The following is a 7,568-nucleotide window of genomic DNA, read 5'->3' on the forward strand; positions in this document are numbered from 1 at the left end:
CACAAACAACATTTTCCAAAAGACAAAAAAATGTGAAAAGTATATTTAAACAAAACCCATTTAACTAACAGGTCGAACAACTGATGTTCTTTAACCCTGCTGACTGCCATTGGCGATTGTCAAATAAAATTGATCACAAGATGTAACAAAATGCATGGATATATATAAGTCTGAAAACACCAATCAGTGTTCGACTTAAATTTTCTGCTGACAACTTTATTGTCCGTCCCTCAGCGGGATTCGAACTCACACCTTTGATACACTACATTCAGCACCAATCGCTTAACATTGGTTCTCCGTTAAAGCGCCCATTTTATGACGTTATTTTGTCCCACCGTTAGAAAGCAAACCTAACGACTTCGAGTAATATACCCGTAGCTTGTTATACTTAGAATTTTTAGATTTCTTTATTATCTATATTTTTTATTTATATAAAGTTTAGTATGGTTTTCACAACGATAGTGATCGTACCGGCCATCCATAATGTTTTCTTCCTAAACCTGAAATTTCCGTAGATGGATAAAAGACCAAGCAGGACAAAATATTTAGTACAACACAGAGTGTGATATAAGTAAAATTTGATCATAAGGTTACCATAAATAGTTTTATTTATAACAATGGTCATTTATTTCAAATTACATCAGTCTGAAAAACTAAACAAAGTTGAAAACTGCAGAGATTTGTTAAGCATGTAATCTCCTAGTCAAAATAATTATGACATCTTGAAAGGCTATTATAATTTTTTTTCTTTGACGCCTTACGTCGAAGTAAGGCGTCAAAGAAAAAAATTATAATAGACTTTCAAGATGTCATAATTATTTGGACTAGTAATCTCGGTGGAATGGTCAAATCTTAATAAACACCAATTTTGTAAATAAACTCCACATCCAACAGATCGATAACGGTGTCAACATTTAATTTTAGAACAACTTTTATCTTCAGATACTCATAGTATGGTTCATAAATGACGAAATCGTCGAAATGTAACCTCCGTGGAATGTAATCTCCGTTGACGTTTTGGTAAAGGGTGCTTTCTATCACGTCCGCACCTTTTATCCAGTATGGCATGCCAAATAAACATATTAGATATTTATAACGGATGGTGGATATTTCACTTAAATATCAATAATATATTGTTATCAAAAGACGTACGAAGACACCATGTACCAATTTTAATAATCAATTGTTTGAGTTTAACAGAGTTGCTTATTTTTTAAATCTAGAAGCAGAAGTAAAAAAAACGGACGTTTGTATAGCAAGTAAATAATGGAAACCCGTTATAAATATTCAAGATATGAAACTTCTATGAATAATATAAATTTGATATCGAATTCAACAAGATTTAACAATAATGCAACTGCAAGTAGCCATACAAATTGCTCTTCCTTATGAGTGTTTTCGTATTGAACAAGGACAGTGTATATAAAGTGCGAATCCAGCTAGTTCATTTTTACTGTTATATGCGGGTATGTCTATTGTAGAATAAAGGATCATGGGAAAACTGTATTTGTTTACGTTTTGAAAATATCAAGTTAAAGGATTTTAAGTTAAGTTTTAACATATTTTCATTGTGATATGTCTTTATAATATACAACCATAGCATTAAACTTCAAATAAGTGTTATAAAAACATCATAATATAGCATATCGATTATTGAAAGCGATCCATTTTAACTATAGATGCGATGAATTATCACTGTTAGTGCAGTCATTATTAATGTAGAATTTTCAAAGATGCGAGGAATTTTTATTGTAGAATTATGTGATAAATGCACTTGCAACAAATGAAAAAAAAACTTAGTTGATGACTTTAGGATTTATGATACATGTATTTTCCAATTGAAATACAAACTCCTCATTCATTCTTCATCAAATATATAGCTTTTTAAACTTGTAACAAAAGCAATTCTCAAAATGTCATATTGTATTCTTCAGATTACGTTTCTCCTTGATTTTAACTCATATAGTGAATCACTGGACAGCAGCGGGCCCTCTTAAGCAGTCAGTGGGCCCCTACTTATGAAAAATTATAGATCCGCGAATGGATACTACCACAGAGGTAAAACCATGCACATTTGGGTTATTGTACACGAAATGCATGCTACAATTCATTTTTGTTGATTTTAGACCCTTTGGAACTCTATGTGGGCTATTTCAGCAACTAGGCAAAAAATCCCCAGTCAGATTCAGCATGTCAACGAATTCCAAATATCTATATTAAAGGACTTTTGTCTATAAATTTGGACCCCACAAAATTGAAAAAGGGACCAAAAATATGAAAAAATGCATGCATCGGATACTTTTGTTATTGAAGGCATGACTGTAACAATAGGATGAATATACAAAAATATCTTTTTCTGGGGTCTCAGTGGGGGGTTCTGATCCCGGATCCCGCTTACTGTTTTGGCAGATTCCCGTATTCCGCTTATTGTTTTGTCAGATTCCCGTATCCCGCTTATACTATGCAGTTCTAATTTTTTGTAATTATCCGTGTCCCGCTAGACTTCATTTCCCGTTTTTCTCTACACAATCATTTGACTTTCACCTGTCACGCAAAAATCGGCAATCCGGCGTGACGCTTATACCCAAATGCGACCCACTATGTTACTCTATTTTGACTCATATAAAGCCCATTATCTATACTATTAAACGAGAAGACCTCATTTTGGGTGTCACTTCTCTTCTTTCCACAATAAATTAACCAACACGCCTCTGTGTCCTATAGGTACAGTGCATAGTCGCATTTGTCATCCATTCATATGATTATTCAGATTGAGTTATTTTGGGAGAAAATCGAGAAAAAGGGCATCCGGATATTGTCCCGTCATTGGACAAAATTTTAAGTCAGATTATACTTCCGGTTTGAGTTTTTCTACATTAATTTGAACATACATATACTACGAATAAAGTGTATTTTCAGAATTCTATCTGCTATCATTTTCAAGTTTTCTATCCACGGTGGTCACAGAGTTTATTAAATAGAGAGGGTCTGTATACTATATCAATGACCACCATGGATCGATTAGAAAACTTAGAATTGAAAGTAAATACACTTTATTTATATAGTGAATGTTCATAATATACAGATAAGCGCTAAAATTATTCATGTGCACTGTTGATACCTTTTCTGAAATTCTCCAGTCATTAAATCTTTTACAAAATTCATTGATTACAAAAAAAAGAAGATGTGGTATGATTGCCATGTTGACAAATTTCCACAAGAGACCAAAATGACACAGAAATTAAAAACTATAGGTCATCGTACGGCCTTCAACAACGAGCAAAGACCATACCGCATACTCAGCTTTAAAAGGCACCGAAATGAAAATGTACAACAATTCAAACGAGAAAACTAGCGGCCTTATTTATGTACAAAAAATGAACGAAAAACAAATATGTAACGCATAAACAAACGACAACCACTGAAGTACAAGCTCCTTACTTAAATGTTCATAACATACTAAATGTATATTCATATTGAAATTGATAGAAAACCACACATTGGGAATTTTGGAAATAAAGGAGGAGGGATTAAAAAAACATTTTCCTGTCCCCAATAACCTATGATTTATGATAATTTTGCTGAAATTCTCCAGTCATTCAATATTTCACAAAATTCTTCCAACAACACTTTACATACTTTAAACTACGCTCTGAATGCCCGCGATTTCGCGGGTGTGTTCTAGTAAATATATTTAAAAAGTAGCGTAGATTTTTTCATCCCTTTTTATCCCGTCTCGTTTCGTTTTTGAGCCATATAGATGTCGTATGTGACAATGAGACAACTCTCCATCCGAGTCACAATTTATAAAAGTAGACCATTATACGTCAAAATACGGTCTTCAACATGGAGTCTTGACTCACACCGAACAGCAAGTTATAAAGGGCTCCAGTGTAAAACCTTTTAAACGGGAAAACAAAGGTGCAATCTATATCAAGATGTACGTAATTAGTGGTGAAGTGTCATGGAAATGGATAAATAAGGATAAAGATCTCTATACGCTTTATAAGAAACTAAATGGAATACATTTGAAATAAATGTTATTTCTATTGAATTTAGTAGAGTGTTTTAAAACCAAACTTTTATCAGTAAGTTAAATTTTATCAAATCTTTCTCTTACTTTATCTATTATTTGAGCAAGTCGGCTAAATTAAGGCTTTACAGCTAATTTCCTAATGCATGTAAAGCAAAACTTTGGTTGGCTTGCTTGCTTTGTTTGTATAATTGTTTATACAAACTTTGTAAATAAGATTGACATTTTTAAACAATATGAATAGGCATAGTTTAACCTGTATTTTTAATATTTGAATTAAATTGGGTGTTATCATAATGATTATCCAATAAAAAAAGCAAGCAAATCAACTAAAGTCTTGCTCTACATGCTTAAAGAAATGAGCTGTAATAGATAAAAAAAAATAATAATTATACAGTGAAAATGCACCGCATATACAATACTAATGATTCGCTCCACAGTTAAAATGAAAGAATAGTATCATTATTCGACAGTAAACATGACTAGCATTACGAAATCATCATAGTGGAATTTAGTTAAATATGAAGAAACTGAATGACAAAACATATTCTACGTTATACAACTTTAATAATTGTATTAAAATGAATATTTTTTACTGCAACAACATCTCACCTGTTAGTTATAAAGCACCTGCACGATCTGTTCGTGAAATGTCCTAAAAATTCACCTATTTTGGTATATATTTCACAGTTGGATGGCTTTAGGCGCGATAAATCCCGCTCGCATCTCTTACTTTGTTTTATTAGTATTATGTATTTCTGAACATATACATTTTAACTATTTTTCTTCATTTTCTTCAAAAATTAAAAAAAGTTCGTCTGTTTATTTATCATTCTACATTAGACATTTATGGCATATACAGTAAAAATGATATTTTAGGATCCGCACTTTACATACACTGAAGGAGGGAAGCTTTTAATTACACCACAGCCCGGTCGGATTTTGCTTTTCCACCGGCCCACCGTGGGCAGCCTCATTTTTGTAAAAATAGTGATTACAAATATTTCATCAGGGCCTTTTATAGCTGTGCTTATTGTTGAAGGCCGTACGGTGACCTATAGTTGTTAATGTCTGTGTCATTTTGGTCAGTTGTCTCATTGGCAATAATACCACATCTTCTTTTTCATATTATCTGCTTTTTTCAATTGACTGTACTTGCCAGTCTTTTGATTAAACAAAAGAAATTGCATGCCCACTCCTATGGGTGGGCAGAGGGTCAAGCTAGAAAGTTTGACCACCCGGCGCCCACTCCCACTGTGAACGGGTGGACAAACCAAATCCACCTGAGCTGTAGTGTACTTTCTTTCATTATTAAAATGAAATTACGACGTCGGCCTAAAGGGCATTATATATACATTATTAACAAAACCTTGTACATCATTCTTTTCGAAAATAGACACAGTAAAATAGATTAAACAAAACTACCCGTTACAATGATACACTGTATATATATATATATATTACGGTCTGTTTTAGGTGATGGAATCTACATTTCTGAACTCTGTAATTCTTTAGCCATTTTTCGCTCTAGTCAGTGATAAATATATGAACTTTTCTGTAAAGTTCTTATGTTCAGTTCCTGCATTTGAAAACTTCTGTATAGTACGATATGATTTTAACAAGATATATTGTCTTGCCTGTATCAATAACACACGTATGACGACACTACTCCATGTAACCCCCTTTTTATTCTGTCGCTGTACTGCTTAAATGATATCATGTATCAATTAGAATTAAACTTGGAGGAAAAAAAACACCAAGTATTTCATTTTTTTCAAACTAAGTTGGAATGCTTAGATAATATACAAAAGTAAAGATGACATGAGATATATTTGATCATATTTTCCTTGTGATCTGAGGTACTAGTAATGTGGAGCTGAACGTTCAGAGATAGTACCGGTAGTTAACCGACATGAAAGATATCTGAAATCGGAGAGAATAAAAATTTGATCATCAAAAATAGATTTTATCCTTGATTACTTACAATGTATCTGTCCAACACAATATAGAAAGAAACAGTGCTTATCAATCAATTGTTTCGGGAGAATATTAAAATTTATCTAAGATTTTTTGGTACTAAAAAAAATATTATACCCCCAAAAAATCGAAGACAATGTCAACCGTCCTCAAGCATCAGTATGAAACTGAGGACGCAAGAATCATGACAATGTTTTGATTTTGCAAACCCTTACAATTCCAATCAATTGTCCATTAATATGTTTTAGAATTATAAAGATACCTAAGGTTTCACCTCAATCAATCAATGTTTCAATCGACTATTTTTGTCACAGTCCTTTTCGTAATATAGCTCATCAACTCATTTCTTTGACATCCTCATATTTCAAATACTCGTCGCTGACGTTTATGATGAAGATAAATTAAAAAAAAAACGCTTCGGACGAATGAAATTTATATCTTTTGTTTCACCAACTATTGCAGATCTTTTTGTTGCTTATGCTTATCGTGGTCTGACATCTGTCACAAACTATTTTTTCAAAGTGTGTAAAACTATAAAAATAATTGTTGACACAATGCAGGAGGAGGATGAAAGGTTAAATTTGCCTGCAATATGAGACGAAATGATTCGTTAACTCATGCAAGATCGGGAGTTTAGCGAAAAACACCGATGCTTATGAATGTATGAAATGTATTCCAGGCTGTCCAGGAATGGGGTATCTTTTAATCTTTTAATCAACAGCATTGTCCTATATTAGTTATCTTAGAAAGTCTTGCTGATTGCTGAATAGGGAACAATTTGACAATGATTGAATTTAGTAGTGTCAGCCCTTTGATTATGACCCGTGTATATAGCAAAATCCTAAATACACCGTTTGGTGGTGCGCCTGTGAAATGCGGAACGTACAGATAACAGGTGAATATACTATTGGTATCGGTATCGGATTAGACCCGGAACTTGTTAATTATTGGCAATATTAATTATGAGGAAAACAAAAGGGTCTGAGGTGTAATTTTTAATCTACACCATTGTCCTATATAAGTTATATATAGAATTGAATTCTTTGATTTGTCGTTTTTACCCGATGACGGCTGGCAAATTGGACCTCGTAATTTTAGTATTATAGATTTTACCTTTTTTCAATTTTCATTTTTTTTTTTACCTTTCAACCAAATAATGTTATTTTCTATTCTTAACTTGATTACCTTTTTTCTTTATTCTTTTTTTTAGGGGTGGGGTGGGGGGGAGGGGATGTTGTCTTTTTTTTTTATTTGTAAACCATCTCATATATCTTGAATTATTTTAAATAACTATCTGCTATTCAAGCGGAATAGGATGCATAATTCTACTAGCATAAGAGGATCTACTCGGAGAAGCTGTTTATTTGGTCGTTTATGGTTGTCTTAAAATTGAAGTCAGTGTGATTAATAGACTACAGCAAACAAACAAAGAGGATGAAAAAATAATCCATGAAAATGATTTTATATTTCATATTTTGCTGGATTATTTTTTGTCGTTTCTCTCTCATCGTTGTTTTTTTGTATATTTATATTGAACCTTTTCAATTATTTATCACCG

Source organism: Mytilus edulis, chromosome 6 (genome assembly GCF_963676685.1).
Source record: "Mytilus edulis chromosome 6, xbMytEdul2.2, whole genome shotgun sequence".
NCBI classification, from domain to species: Eukaryota; Metazoa; Mollusca; class Bivalvia; order Mytilida; family Mytilidae; genus Mytilus; species Mytilus edulis.